The sequence below is a fragment of the Thermobia domestica genome, chromosome 5, assembly GCF_964235325.1.
Source record: "Thermobia domestica chromosome 5, izTheDome1.hap1.1, whole genome shotgun sequence".
Classification (NCBI taxonomy): Eukaryota; Metazoa; Arthropoda; class Insecta; order Zygentoma; family Lepismatidae; genus Thermobia; species Thermobia domestica.
In genome coordinates, this window is record NC_137458.1 from 247,116,112 (window position 1) to 247,133,472 (window position 17,361).

Here is a 17,361-nt window from a genome sequence, read left to right on the forward strand (position 1 = left end):
TAAGGCTTACCGAGTTGCGGTTTTCTGTACTAAACAGATATCAGTTCTTTACATTTTAGAGACATATATTTCCACATATCTAAAAATGCAGACATATTAGGTACCCCATGGTACCTCGAACGCCAGTGGGTACCCACTTACTTTTGCATAGTAATACATTTCGAGTTGTTCAGCATCAACAAACACTTTTTTTTTAATTCATCATTTTTCTACCAGAAACCCAAAAGTCCATACCTGACCGAACAGATTTTGTCCATTTAATCTAAAAAATGTTAAATATTTTAAAATGTAACATTTTAAATATTTTTGGATTTTTGTTTCAGGTATTTCATGTATCAAAACAAAACCAGGATTCTGCATGAAAGACAGCGAAAAGAAGCAGTGTAATTTGTGGCTAAAAGCACGTCCTTTCTGAAGACAGACCCGATTGTATTTACATTCTTTTGTACAAATATGTAACCTTAATAAATATACTGCTCCGCAAATTATTTCTTTCTTCCATAAATTAGAATAAATGTATGTCTGTTTAAAGAAAATGTTTGTTAGTTAAAGGTCTTTTCAACTCTTTTTCTCTGTAAATAAGAACATTATACCTTGCAACATTTTTTTTTATCATTGTGCAATTCCGATTGGATAAAGTAAATCTGCACGAAGCACTATTATTTCAGTCATACATTAATAACTAATGTATTGTTCTGTGAATAAGGCAATGGTATAGTGAATATGTTTTAACATAAAATCTGTAACTCAGCTTTTCAGTAGTCAACTTTATTGAGAATCCGAAGAAAGAAAGAAAAAATGTTGGACTTAACGAATTTCAAAATTATTTTTGTTCGAATTCTGGACTAATCCAAATTATCCAGAGAAATCATTTATGTTGCTCTCTACAGATGTATCCTTTCTCCAAATCGTATGAAAAGGAGACTTCATACATCGCTATATTTTGTATGTACTATGTTTCGTATTTATTTAATCACTTTGTACCTTTCTCTAGTGTTGACAAGGCCGCAAGTGTCAATCGAATAATTTAGTGTTTCACTCATGTAACCTTGTGACTAACGTACGTCCTGTCGGTATATATATGTTACTGGGTTCGGTTAGCGACAAACAATTTTTAGTGTTAAACAAATACAAAAATCTACACGCAATGAGATACGATGATCTCTGCCTCATAGACAATACCAAGCAACTAACGGTACTGAGTGTGGTTGAGTTTACTAGTGGTATTATCTGGCTAAAATCAATGTTCCGAGAGCTATACTTCTTTTTGTGCTCTGAATGCAAACTTTGATATAACCGTTTTAAATTATTGTACATCTATCTATCTATATAGCTATATCTATATCTATCTATCTATCTATCTATCTATATATATATATATATATATATATATATATATATATATATATATATATATAATATGTATATATAATATGTATATATAATATGTATATATAATATGTATATAATTGTAAACTAGAAACTTCCGAGTAATTCTGAGAATCATCGCTCTTTCTTTAAATAATGTATGAGACTATTACACTGCTCGTTACTTAAAATGTTGAACTAAGAAGGATACATCCAGGAAAGTCCAAATTTGCAGAATGTGTAGAGCAGGGAAGGATAAATATGTTTGGTCGATGGCTGCACAGCTTCTCATACCTGTGAACTCCGCCAGCTACAGTTGATGAGCTGTGGCATTGGATCGTAAGACGCATGGCTTACCATACCAGAAGAGAACATCCTCTCGATGTCTCGCTGTGTTACAGTCGTTCTGGTTGTCAATGTTGGGTCAGTTCTGCTCTGCTATCACCACGTTGTCACACAGCGAATACAGCGGTAAGTTTAACCCTTAACGTAGCAAGCCTAAGTCGTCAAAGTTGTTTACCAAGCTGGAGTCTTCTGGGGACCCCAAGTATTATTTTAATTTCTCAACATAGTATTGCAGAGGGTTACTCCAACTATTATTTTTTGGATGTCTAGAAGCATACTTAAGTTAAATGAACATTGTTGACGTCAAATATTATGTATATTTGAACACTATTCAGTTCTTCATACAATTTCATACTTGTGTGTTCGTAAATCTGAAACACAGGTTTAACAATGAAGTTTTTACATTTTGAAGTGTGTTTTTATTTTTTGTATTTTTTAAAGAAACGCATCGTTGATCTAATCATGTAATTGATATCTCAAAGGGTTGCAGGATACATATAAAAATCGAGAATAAATTGATTCTTATAATTGCGGCAGTATCACCAAATATCACTCTCTGGGGTTCCTAGAGTACCCCGCTTGGTATGTTAAGGGTTAAGCATATTCGACACTTACTATTAGATATCGGCTTGGGAACTTTGGCGTAGCTACCCTGTCTCCTTGAAGTTGCATTTTTAATGGGGAGTACTGTTTAGGAATCATCTTGTGAGGGAAAAAGTTTTCAGCTGACACCATGTTTTTAATTATAGCTTCATTTAAAAAATAACTTATCTGTTAATTAAAATGTTCATAGAAGTTATTTCTGGAAAATCCTATTCACGCCTCTTGTGGTAACAACTGCATTTTGGAAGAGGATATTATTAAGGAAAAGAATGAGGTAAAGTCGTCTGTATATAGTACACACGGAAAAGAAAGTATTTGACAGTTGACAAATTTTCTTTTGCCAATAGGTCGGCAACAAATTAATTAATTTGGATCTTTTTGTTGTTATTCTTCGAATAGTTATAACTTGACAACCTGCCAAAGTCGGTACTCTGATAGGTTAATTTATTGTTGAGTTTTTAGGAAAACAAATTTTGTCAACTGAAGAATATTTTCTTTCGTGACTGTACAAGCAATGGATGATAACGGCTTAATAAATGACTGTACGTAAGTCTTTTTTGAGTTTGAACATAGGATTGTACATGGCTGTGAATTTTGCATTATTATTGAAGTGCTGCAACTAAGTTATTGCAAAAGGTATGATAAATTCTTACAGTAATATTGTCACATATTGATTTACTCTGTATGAAAACTAAAATAGTTTAACATATGGTTACCCTCCTTTGTGCCAATAATTTTAAAATTAACTCTTGTGCCACTTTTCAACACTTGGCTTTGCAGTAGCTTTCCAAAGAATTAGCAGGAAGTCCAAACTTACACCCTGCAGATAAATACATTTCTCTGGACAGTTTCACTGCTCCAAACTAAAATTTGAAAAGTGTAGTATTTTTAATTTTATTATTATTGGCACAAAGGAGATCAACCATATTTTAAGCTATTTTTGTTTCCATACAGAGAAAAACAATATGTGGCAACATTACAGTAAGAATGTATCATGCATTTCTCAGTATGTTGCAGCACTTCAATAATGGTGCACTATACGTACAATCTAGATCCTGAATATGTCCAATTCATATATTACAACAAGGCAATACGTATGCGATACAGGTAAAATCCGTATATTTCATATGGACAATCTACAAGCTACATACATCCAGTCCATACATTACATATGGCCAGCCTGTACGCGACATACGTGTAATCTATATGCCGCATGCAGACAGTCTGTAAGCTGCATATGTGCACTCTGTATGGTGCATACGGATATTCTGTATGCTGTATCGGGACAAGCTGTGTGCGACATAAGGAAAATCTGTATAATACATAGGTACAATACGTACACTGTATCTAGTCGTACGTACGGGGCACAAGTACAATATAGATGCTGTCTCGGGATTGAACGCAAGAAACACACGTACAGAACGTATATTGCATACTTCTTGAAATTACGCTCCGTCCTGATAGTCAGTGAGTGTCGTCATTATTAACCCACATGCTACATACGATCCTGACGTCACAAAGCTAGATATTACCTCCGTATATACTTGTTACTGTAGATGACGTCACATGAATGACGTCATTGCACTTATGTAGACAGTACGTATAATACATACTTTTTCAGCTATACGTTTGCTGCAGGATGCTATATACGGTTGTACGTTAAGTCCAGAAACTACAGGAATTACGAATGTAACCTACGTTTTTAAGTATGCCACCTACATTTTTTTTTCTCAGTGTAGGGTTCTCGTAATGGATCCACTTCTCATCACCCGTAATAATTCGATGCAGAAACCCCTTTCTGCTCTGTCGTTGAAGCAGCAATTCGCAAATGGTTTTTCGTCTTTCAACGTCTCTGTCTTTCAATTCATGTGGAACCCAATGTGACATCTTTTGAATCATTCCCATGGCTTTCAAGCGTTGGAGACTGTTGTTTGATCAACGCCTAATGTTGCTGCATGTTGTTCCAGCGTTTGACACGAATCCTGCTCGAGCAATGCTGTCAATTCTTCGTCTTGAATTTTTTTGGGCTGTCCAGCTCGCTCTTGGTCTGCCAAGCCGAAATCACCACTTCTAAACCGTGCAAACCACTTCTGACACGTTCGCTCAGCTAGAGCATGGTCACCATACACTTCCACCAAAATACGATGACTTTCAGTCGCACTTTTCTGCATGTTAAAGTAATGCAGCAGGACACCCCGCAAAAAACACTTTATCAGGCACAAATTGCGCCATGTTCACTTAACTACAAACTGGTGTTGTTGACGCTTTAATCCACTGCCCTATACTACGAACGATACGCGATGACAGGGGTTTGCAACACATGTGTGGATACACGGAACTGTGGGACGCCCCGTTCGTTGCGCCATCTCTTGTCCACCCGCACGAATTAATTCCTAGACCAAATATATACGGTTGTTTTCTGAACTTTCTTCTTCTTACAGCAAACACTCAAAAGTACAAATCCATGTGGGTCTCTATTTTTACGACGTCATAAAATACACAATTCCTTATATCTCGCTTGCTAAATTAGATATAGACAAAAAATGTTCACTTTATTTCAGAGCCCGATAAACGCTTGGAATTGCCCAAAGAAAATTTAGAGCTGAATTAACCTTTCGATCGAAATTGTACTGACGAGTCTGAGGTACTCACTTAACCCATAGAAGTACCATCTTATTTAACTTTTGTTAGGATCAATAATTGTTTTGTGAAATTTCAAGATCTAATACGCTTTTATTGTATGGTGTGGTGTATCTCTAGCTGCTAAATGTACTAGCTGGAACTTTTAGGTAAATACATATTTCTAATACTTTTTACAAATGTCAAAATATATTTTCCAAAGCTTTTAAAATTTAATCTTGGTAGATCCCATGATGTTCTTAAACTCCATGGAAATACCTAATTACTTTAAGATGAAATTGCTACTGATGATTATTAACTTTCCATAACCGGTTTCGGAAATTTTACCACCTAACACGAAAACCCCATAACTGTATGGATCCTCCCTTTATTTGACAATATCTTGATAGTCATATTTTAATTAATTTTCTAAATTGTACTGTCTAATATGCAAGCTCCACGTACCTACGGTGTCGCTTTTTATTTCACCATATTTCGGTAACTGTTAGGCGTACCGACTTGCGGTTTCGGTAAACACACACCTCTAACGTTCTTTAAAACGTTAAGACATATTTTAGAATGTTTAGAAATGAGAGTTCTGCGAATATCATGGTACCCGAAAACCCTCATCAGGGCGTGTGTGTAGTGTATTTAATTGAAAGTACTTTTGAGGTTGTTGTAAGCCCTCGTAATTACGTTTCCGAAACTGCACCATCTAGTACGCAAACCCCACACTTCTATGGTGTCATTCTTTATTTTCCCATATCTCGATATCCATAAGGCTTACCGAGTTGAGGTTTTCGGTAAACAGATGTCAGTTCTTTACATTTTAGAGACATACATTTCCATATATCTAAAAAATACAGACATTAGGTGCCCCATGGTACCCCGAACACCATTGGGGTACCCACTTACTTTTGAATAGTAATACATTTTGAGTTGTTCAGCATCAATAAACACTTCATAGTTTTTCTACGTGCAACCCAAAAGTCCATACCTGACCAAACAGATTTTGTCCATTTAATCTCAAAAATGTTAAGATACTTTGTATTGTTAAGTACAACCAAATTAAGCACACTGAATGTAACATTTTAAATATTTTGTGATTTTTGTTGCAGGTATTTCGTGCATCAAACCAGAATTCTGCTTGAAAGACAGTCAAAAGAAGCAGTGTAGGTTGTGGCTAAAAGTACGTCCTTTCTGAAGACAGACCCAATTGTACTTACATTCTTTTGTACGAATATACTGTATAACCCTAATAAAGATACTGTACTACAAATTATTTCTTTCTTCCATAAATTAGAATAAAATATTATCTCTGTTTAAAAAAGATGTTTGTTAATGTTAAGTCATTTCAACTCTTTTTCTCTGTAATAAGAACATAATTCCTCGCAATATTTTTTATCTTTGTGCTATTACGATTGGATGAAGTAAAATTCTATACGAAGTACTATTATTTCAGACATGAATTAATAACTAATGTATTGTTCTATATGTAAGACAATGTGTATACTGAACATGTCTAGCGAAGGTGTTGTTTTAATACAGAATCTATAACTCAGCTTTTCAGTAGTCAACTTTATTGGGAATCCAAAGAAAAAAGTTTTAAAAAAATGTTGGACTTACCAACGTATATGTGTTCGAATTCTGGACTAATCCAAATTATCCAGAGAAATCATTATATATTTCTTTGTTGCTATTTCAGATGTATCCTTTATCCAAGTCGTGTGAAACGGATACTTCATACATCGCTATACTTTGTATGAACTATGTTCCGTATTTACTTAATCACTTTGTAACTTTCTCTAGTGTTGACAAGGTCGCAGGTGTGAATCGAATAGTTTAGTGTTTCACTCATGTCACCTTGTGACTAAGGTACGTCCTGTCGGTATATATATGATACTGGGTTCAATTAGCGATAAAATACATTTTTAGCATTAAACAAATGCAAAAATCTACACGAAATGAGATACCATGATCTCTGACTTACGGATAACACCAAGCAACTAATGGTACTGAGTGTGATTGAGTTTACTAGTTACTATCTGCCTAAAATCAGTGTTCCTTTAGCTATAGTTATTTTCGTGCTCTGAATTGCAAAGTTTGAGATAACAGTTTTAAATTATTGTATATATATCTTCCGAGTAATTCTGATAATCATTGCTCTTTCTTTAAGCAATGTATGAGACTGTTAAACTGCTCGTTGCTTAAAACTAAGAAGGATGCATCCAGTAAAGTCCAAATTTGCAGAATGTCTAGAGCAGGGAAGGATAAATATGTTTAGTCGGTGGCTGCACAACGCCTCCGCTGTCACACAGCGAATACAGCGGACGTTTAAGAGTGTTCTGCACTTACTATTAGGTATCGGCCTTGGAACTTTGGCGCAGCTACCATGTCTCCTTCTTGGTGTTGCATTTTTAATGGCGAGTACTGAGTAGGAATCATCTTGTGAGCGAATACGTTTTCGGCTGACACCATACTTTTAATTATTACGACATTAAAAAAAACATACCTGTTAATTAAAATGTACAGAGAAGTTATTTCTGGAAAATTCTATTCAGGCCTCTTGTGGTAACAACTGCACTTTAGTAGAATATACTATTAAGGAAAAGAATGAGGTAAAATAATCTTTATATCGTACAAGCAATGGATGATAACAGCTTAATAAATGATTGTACGTAAATCTTGTTTGAGTTTGAATATAGGATTGTATACGGCTGTGCATTTTGCATTATTATTGAAGTGCTGCAACTAACTAACTGCAAACCATATGATAAATTCTTACAGTAATATATCACATATTGATTTACTCTGTATGAAAACGAAAATAGTTTAACATATGGTTAACCTCCTTTGTGCCCATAATTTTAAAATTAACGCTTGTGTCACTTTTCAACACTTGGTTTTGCAGTAGCTTTCCAACGAATTAGCAGGAAGCCCAAACTTATAGGACACCCTGCAGGTAAATACATTCCTTTGGACAGTTTCACTGCTCCAAACTAAGATTTGAAAAGTGTAGTATTGTTAATTTTATTATTATTGGCACAAAGGAGATCAACCATATTTTAAGCTATTTTTGTTTTCATACAGAGTAAAATAATATTTGACAACATTACAGTAAGAATGTATCATGCACTTTGCAGTATGTTGCAGCACTTTAATAATGGTGCACTATACGTACAATCTCGATCCTGCATATGTCCAATCCATATTTAACAAGAAGGCAATACGTATGCGATACAGGTAAAATCCGTATATTTCATATGTCCAATCCATATTTAACAAGAAGGCAATACGTATGCGATACAGGTAAAATCCGTATATTTCATATGGACAACCTATTAGCTATATACATCCAATCCATACATTACATATGGCCAACCTGTACGCGACATACGTATAATCTATATGCTGCATGCAGACAGTCTGTAAGCTACATATGTGCACTCTGTATGGTGCATACGGATATTCTGTATGCTGTATCTGGACAAGCTGTGTGCGACATAAGGAAAATCTGTGTAATATATACGTACAATACGTATATTGTATCTAGTCGTACGTAGGGGGCACAAGTACGATATAGATGCTGTCTCGGGGTTGAACGCAAGAAACATACGTACAGAACGTATATTGCATACTTCTTGAAATTATGCTCCGTCCTGATAGTCAGTGTGTGTCGTCATTATTAACCCACATGCTACATACGATCCTGACGTCACAAAGCTAGATATCATCTCCGTATATACTTGTTACTGCAGATGACGTCACACGAATGACGTCATTGCACTTATGCAGACAGTACGTATAATACATACTTTTTCAGCTATACGTTTGCTGAAGGATGTTATATACGGTTGTACGTTAAGTCCAGAAACTACAGGAATTACGAATGTAACCTACGTTTTTAAGTATGCCACCTACATTTTTTTCTCTCAGTGCATTAAAGGAGGAAGGTGCAAGCTCGTATCCAGAGGGGTCTAGGGGGTGGTCCCTCCTAAAACTTTTACGGTAGGCTTGCAAATGAACTATAATATGGTTGGATCGGGCCCCCCTTATTTCTACCGGACCCCCCCTCCTACATTTTTGGGCTGGATACCGGCCTGGGCAGGTGTTCCCGAAGAATCGCTTACGCTACTTGTGTCAGTTCAAAGAAAAAAGTCAGCGTTGTTTATTGCAGACTGTAACAAAGAAGATACTTACCAGTAGTGTTCTGATGCTCCCAGAAGTTTTGTCAGAGTGTTCAGTCATCACACAAAAAAGAGAAGCAAAATACTGGAAGAAGAATATTTAAATTTGCTGCATTGGGTACTTCATCATTACACAAAAATAAGTAATTGTTAATTCGTTCTTTAATCCAATTGCATTCTAATTAACTAACTTCATTTGCTTTCTTTCCTTTTAAAGTCTGTAAATCCGAATATTAGCTCTCAGAGCAGCTTAGCGAGAACAAAGGTACGGGCTTAGAATCCTAATCCTTCGTGGTTTCGTTGTCATACCCTCATTCAAGAATATTTTCCACGATGCAAAAAGGAGACATATTTTCATTCAAAAATACATAAAACTGCATTTTCAAGGTGATCAATTTTCTAAAATTTCCTCGGAAGGACTCCCGCTAAGGCTTGGCTTATTACATGTCCCTTGTACCCAGTAGTGGAATGTGAATTATTTTATATTATTTATTAATAAATAATTCTGGGCACTATGGGCATCTTTGGCTTTAAGCCCTTCACGTGTGAGGAATGATGTCCCTGGTGAGCACACTAACCGGAAGAAAGCGGCTTGGTACCTGAGTGTTAGGTAACATCCCGGTATTTGCTTGGTGTTAACGAGGAAAACCCACGAAATACATCACTCAGAATGACTGGCCTGTTACACTTTTTCGACAAAGTGTCCCCACCGGAAATCGTACCCGAGACACCTCGTACCAAAGGCGAGACCGTTTGCGACTACTCTACGTGGGGTCATTGGACAGTGAATTGGAGTACCCTCTCTGATTTTCGAAACCCGGCGCTCCTGATGACGACCAACCGTATCCAACACGTATTTGATTAGTGAAATGTCAGGTGATAGGTCAGGGTTCAAGTAGTACCCGACATTCTTCAAAGAAGACATTGAATGGCAAAGAAGGCATTCAGGATTACATGTGGTCGGTTATAAGCTTCAGTCACACAACCAGAACAAGAGGCTACAAATTTTACTAAACATAATGTACTTACATTTTAACTCCATCTTCTTTAAAAAAGTTACTGCAGCAAAATATTCATTAGCTACACTGCAGCAAAATATTCATTCATGTATTTCATTATTAAGTGATGGGAATGCTGTGAAGTAGTGTTTTTCTCCTCATGGGAAGCTTCTCCTCATAGGAGTTCTTCAGAGTCCATGAGTTAGAATTATTGAATATCTGCGAAATGAAAAGGTTCGTGATTTCCTTCCACAGGTATTTTTATTTTTATAATTTTCTTGTGTGACGCAGACAAGTTTCGAAAAAGAACACGTATAGTTGTCATTCAAGGGCGCCCATCAGGGAGGGCAAGGTGGGGCGCTCGCCCCCTCCTAGAGGAAATTGTACTTGGGAATATCGCAAACCCAATAGAATTTTTACATTAGTTACAGCAAAATTTGAAACTATATTTGAAACGTCGCTTATATTTGCCCCTTCCCCTTGGAAACCAAAATATGGGCGCCCTTGTTGTCATTGCTTTGAAGTTTAGCACTAGTCCTTGTATTAGACTAAAATTGCACAAATCATTAAACATAAAGCACATTCATTAAAATTAATTAATGAAGACATGCTTGTCGAAGTTTCTGAAGTCTTCACAGTACATTTATTTATTTATTTGTAGTATTTTCACAATTTTAACAGCGATATTACGATGTTTTCTGCTATCTCTACAGAACTAGTTTTCACGACTACCGCAAAAACAACACAAAACAAAATAGATATAGTGGTATTTCATAATCTTATCTCTATTTCTTCTTCCCTGGTGCCATATAGTTGATGGCTTGTCTAACAATATCTTAGGTACACTCATCTCCAAAATGATTGACGCATGTCTATAAATATGTTGTTGTAGGAATATAATTTGATAACGAATTCGTCCGGAAGACGTATATGTGGAAAATTTCATACAAAAGAGCAGTAAATAAGAACAATAAAACTAAAATAAAACTTCCTTGTCAATTTAGCAACATTTCGTTTTACTCATTCTAATTTTCGTATTTGTAATTCTTTTCCTATGAAATTTACCACAAATATACATTTCCGAATTTAGTATCAGTATTAAAAGTACCCTGCAAAATCATTATCAAATCATATTCTTATAAGAAGACCGTTATAGATATGCGACAATTATTTTGGACATGAGTGTACATTCTCTCAGCTCCATCAAATGCAATTCTTCAATTTTATATCAGTGAGTCTTATCTGTTATAGTGATAAGTGTTCATTGAACACTCTTAATTCTCAACGGTAATAGAGCGTTTTCCACATCGATAGAAAATCAATATCCGTGAATCGTCTTCAAGTTGATGCACCATTAAATTCTCGAGCAAATTCGACAAATTATAAACTGTTTTTATATATTATACTAAAGACGATCAACGTTTGAGAATATCTCTCTTTCTTGTTCAATGACTGCAAGAAGGTGTTGTGTTATTCACATCAAAGCATTACAGCTGTTGCCTCTTGCATTAGAGACTTGCACGGGCCGAATATTTCGGCCCGAGCCCAATCCAGCCCGTGGAGATTTTTCGGCCCGAGCCCAGCCCGGCCCGATAAGTTTTTAAAATTCTTGGCCCAAGCCCGGCCCGGGCTCGATAAATTTTAAAAGTTTTTGGCCCGACCCCGGCCCGATAATTTTTTTTAAAAAAATAGCTCGAGCCCCAATCTTTCTCAAAATTTAGTACTAAATTTGACCTAACCCTCAGAAACATTTTCTAAACTCTGGTTCACAACCTGACGCTTGCCTCCCGAATGGTACAATTGGTATCTTAAAACTAACCTCACCATTGTTTTCCTAATTAAATTCTAGCCCGAAATTATGTATCATATTACCCTATTCCCATTTTGAAAACTTGACCTTAATTCAAAATGGCGGATTTCAAGATGGCTGCCTTCAAGGTCATACCTACCATACGACTTCCCCCCAGGACTTATATGTATCCACATGGTTGTTCTTCACTTTTCTTCATTAACGCTCCGTTTACAAAGGGTAGTAAGGGACTTCTGTAGTAATCTCTAATAACCACATCACAACTCTTAAAAGTTATATAAAAAAAGAAAAACATGCACCATGGCAAAAATTTGTCATCACAAGTAATGCATAGCCGGACATTTGAGTGATGTCCCTTGTGGAATGTGATTGAACGTGACGTCAGAACGCATCGCCCCCCTTTCCGGAATTTACGGGAATTAGGTGACCTGAGTGTGCACATGTGGTGTCAGCTCTCTCCAGCGACCTATCAAGGATCATTGCGTGTATACCAAGACGTGTCGCCGTTTTTATCCATGCCAAAAGTCGACATACTGACAATTAGGTAGGTAGTCATAATGGTCTGGCTGATATGTGCGTATATTTTAACTCGTACATTTTGTCTCGACTCGAATTTCGAGACGTCTCGACTCGAATTCGAGTCGAGTCGAGACAGAGACTGTCGAGTCGAGACAGAAACATATTTTCGAGTCGAGACACGAGTCGAGACAACATTTTCTCGAGTCGAGTCGAGACAGGCTTAAATTTCGACTCGACTCGACTCGACTCGAGCGCATCCCTATCTGCGGGTGAAACCAAGAAGCACGTAAATGATTTCATCCATGTTCTCATTGCGAAATTTAACTAGAGTTCTGCTTAAAGACACAGCGGTATAAGGTTGTGACGACTATCCTTCATCAGTTGACTTCTCACAATTACATTTTTCAAAGTACTCCTCCTTCGCTTTTTCGTAGTCAAATACAGGGTAAAACTTGATAAGAAAAGATAATAGGATTCATGATGTTATTCTATCCCCTGTGCCTATCTTTGCCCACTGTAATTTTTAGGAACAGTGGAGGGACGCCATAGATATTTTCTGTAAGTGGGGAAACGGCGTTTCGCAACGTTATCCCTCACTTCTACCATTGGTTAAATATGTTGACTCCGTCAAAGGCAAAGAGCTAAACGCCAATTATGTATTTTAGGGAGCGGGATAACACATGAACTTCCAGTAATTCCAAACTTGAGTTGCTCTGAGAAACACTTGTTAAGATATTTACTAATACATATTAATAATTCTCATAATACATTTATAAATACGTATTAATAATTCTCATATTAACTTGCACTTTAATTTTCAATCCCAGCAAATTACCAGGGAAATGAAGTGAAGATTGCCCACGAAGTCGAGGAGAAAAATAAAGATCTATAATGTTTTATATTCATAAAATGTCTAAGAATATCAAATAAAATTGCCATAATAATTGAAGCGAGTAGCTACATAGATTTTCTTACCATTTCGTTCGGACATAACTACGCTAGCACCACAATGTGTGGGAACTACTGGAGTTCGAGCGCTTAGCGTTTCTAAGTTTTATGTTATTGGCAGCGAAGGCTATCAAAAGTTATTATTATTATTATTTTCTTCATAATTATACATAAGAATTTACCCCTTTTTGCTTTTACATTCACATATATAATTTTGTGTAGGTCAATAAGCTCTATCGATTTTATGTTTCATCTTTGGACGAAATGTTTTCCGTTAAATGCTAATGATCTTGTAGAAATTGAGCCATCCTACAATGTACAGATTGTCAGTTAAAACAATACGAGCAAAATCCAAGTATATTTTAAAAGTATATTGTTTGAGATTTAAAATAATAGTTCTGTTTCCTCAGTAATTATAGATGTGAATAAATTTCGCAGATCATTGTTGAACGCAGTCATTGGTGCATCTGTCCTGTTTTTATACAATGTTTCTTAAAGTGACAATTTAATAAGGTATTTTCTCGTATATGTTTTGTTTATAGAATATTAGTAGTTCGTTTTTGTTAACCATTTTAACTACTCGCTAAAATTATAATTGCTGATTGCCTGCTTATATAGGGTGTTTCAAAAGCCCCCTAACACAGGGTAACTCTCATTATTAGAGTTAGACAAAATGTAAGAGGCGACACGATCTCCAAATATGATGTTTTCAATCTAAAATGAAGGATTTTTTTTTTTAAATGGGACTAGCCGTTTGGGCTGTACACCCTTTATGCGCCTAATGTTAAATGAAAATGCAACGTTGCCATTTACCTGGACCCACAACGTAAAGTGAATGGGGGTATGTTTGAAATGGGGGCTAGCCATCGACACGTTAGCGTAAAAGAAGTAACTTCATTCACTTACGTTGTGGGTCAAGATAAATGGAAAAGTTGCATTTTTATTTTACATTGTGCGCACAAAGAGTGTACAGCCCAAACGGCTTGTCCGATTAAAAAAAAAATCCCTCACTTTAGATTAAAAACATCATATTTAGAGACGGTTTTCTCTCTTACATTTTGTTGTAGCTCTGATAATAACAGAATTACCCTGTCAGAGGACTTCTGTGAGACACTCTGTAGATATCTAAAGCGATCAGTATTGTAATGTATGTACAATTACGTTTTTTTTTTTTGGTAAAAAAAGGACTATATTACCTTATTTTAAAAGACTATACTCCCACAATTATTCAAGGTATGATAACTCAGAGTTTTCGCTTGAAATACATATCGTAAAGAAGCAAAGACATTTTTATTTTCGGTATTAAGTTTCTCTTATGTATTAGAGTCCAAGAATTGTAAACATGGTTTATTTTTTCTAACAACTCTTTACATTTTGTTTTGAAGTAATATTTTTTTTTGTCTGTTAATTATACAGTATTTATTTAAGCTTGGAAAGTTATGGAATAATATAAATGATTTTTCTATTGCGTAATTTTGCTGTTTGCTTTTCTCTAAAGTTATAATAATTTCAATACAAAATATGGCGTGGGGAGGGGATGGTAGCTCGGTGTTAGAGAGCTTACCTCTGGTGCGTGGGGTCCCCGGTTCGATTCACGGTTCGATAAGTAAGTTTATGGTGGACAAAATCTTGTCTGTAGGTTTTCTCGGGGTATTTGCCTTAATCATTCACTTGCCTTAATCACTCACTTGCCTTAATCATTCACTTGCCTTAACCACTCACTTGCCTTAATCACTTACTTACCTTAATCATTCACTTGCCTTAATCACTCACTTGCCTTAATCACTTACTTGCCTTAATCATTCACTTGCCTTAATCATTCACTTGCCTTAATCATCCACTTGCCTTAATCACTCACTTGCTTTAATCATTCACTTGCCTTAATCATTCACTTGCCTTAATCATTCACTTGCCTTAATCATCATCTCCCTTAGTCTACGGGCATAATCGTGGGACATTAAACTGAAAGATCAGGAGATGAAAGATTAAATGTGGCACAAACACTATGAAGATTTTTATTACTATTCATTGATTGTTTTTAATTATCTACTATTAATGGGCCTAATTGTGATAGAGACCTATTGCGAATTCAAAATTATTTAGCTTCAATATTGTAATACTAGGTTCGTGCGATACTAGAACGATTACGTGTATGCTTTCGTGTATATTAGATTCCACCTGTAAGGTAGAATAGGGGCCAATTTCTATAACATTAAAATTTCCCACTATTTGTTCAGAAAATACCGTATGCAAGGATTTGCTTAAGTTCAAGGTGTGAGATTAATCTGAACTCTTAACTAGAAGTAATGGAACCTGCACTCGAAAATTTCGGTTCTGCGTGGGGAAAAGGTGCCAATGTGATATTAGAATCATCCCTTATTTACTCAGAAAATTTCAGTTGGAAGAATTCGCCTAAGCTTCAGGTGAGGAATTCCTTTCATACTAGGATAGGCCTATTTAGTTTAAAATAATTAAATACGTATTTCAATTTAAAAATTCTCTTTTAAGAGGTAGAGAGAAAAATATCCTTAATTTTGTTCTCTTAATTCAAGTTGACAATATCTGTCTCATTATTACGGGAAAATGCATGAACCGTTGGAAAGGAATTATAGAATTAAGTTATTCTAGAGCTAGGTTTACATCTTGTCGCTTTTATTAAAACATATATTTTAAGTATAAGTGAATTGTTTAAAATATACGCTAAAAATATAGTATATTACGAGCCCATATTTATTTTATTTTTTTTATTTTTATTTATTTATTTATTTATACAAGTAACAATACAGACATAATGGACACACACACTGCACACACAAATAGTATATCTATTTTTAGGCCGGAAATTCTCCGGTACTCCAGAGAATTATTATCAGGCCTATACAAAAAATTAGTTTACATACCAGCCTATATGGCCGGATGGATTTATAGTTAGCATTTGGATCAAACTGGATTTTTATCATGTTACGATCATAAAAAAGTATTTCCTAAGTAAAGAGTCAGAGTTGAACACGTACACAAAAAATTAGTGTTACGAACCTGCAGTGGCGTATTTAGGGGGGGCTTCCGGGCTTAAGCCCCCCCCCGAAATCTTACTTACTATAGTAAAGTATATGAAATATCTTGCAGAATTTTCACATTTTCAGGCAAAGCCCTCCCCGAAAGTTAGCAAAGTCCCCCCGAAAGAAAATCGTAAATACGCCACTGCGAACCTGTGATCTTAGGAAGATAAAATTCAGTACATAAACTCTTTACTAAAAATAAGTGAAAATGTGCTCCAGCATTTCCAGAATTCAGCTTGTAAAGGTAGTTAGGAGGCAATTTCTGTTATATTTTAATTTCTTATTTTTTATTCAGAAAATGACGAAAGCAAAGAAACTTTTCAAATGCTGACAATGAAATCTTGAATATCATTAGCACTTTGGTGCACTTTTTTTTAATATCAATTCATTAAATTCACTTGATTATAAAAAGAGTTCTACGAGATACATGTGATTATCATTTAAGTCGAGCTGTTTTTCTCTTTTTTTCTCACTTTGATTCAAATACATATCGCAGGAAGCAAAGATTGAAAAGTACTTTTTAAGCATTTTCCATAAATCTATTCTTCCCCTGCGAAGAACGGGCATTTCAGTTAATACGTATAATAATAAAGATAATAGTATAATTTCTGAACTCTTAGTATGGTAACACAAAACTATCTTTATGCTGTATTCCTAGTTTATCTTATATCAATCTATTGGATTACTAAATATGTTTTATTATTATTATTATTATTGTTATTAATAGCAATATTGAACATATTTGAAAGGATCATTTCCTTAGTATGTCCGCAAAATGTCAGGCAGCTTTCATCATTAGCATTTAACAATTTATAGTAGGTCTCATTAGTTGTAATTGGATGTAATTTGTTTGTAATTCATTACATCCGTCGCTGATATTTTTGCTTTGGTGTTAAAAATTGCTA

At 35.4% G+C, this 17,361-nt stretch overlaps 1 protein-coding gene across 1 annotated transcript in view; it reads right to left on the reverse strand.

Annotated features, from left to right (window-relative positions):
• LOC145686528 (TNF receptor-associated factor 4-like) overlaps positions 1-17,361 on the reverse strand; it is a 576,903-nt gene that overhangs the window by 154,276 nt on the left and 405,266 nt on the right. The gene's annotated exons all lie outside the window — the stretch shown is intronic.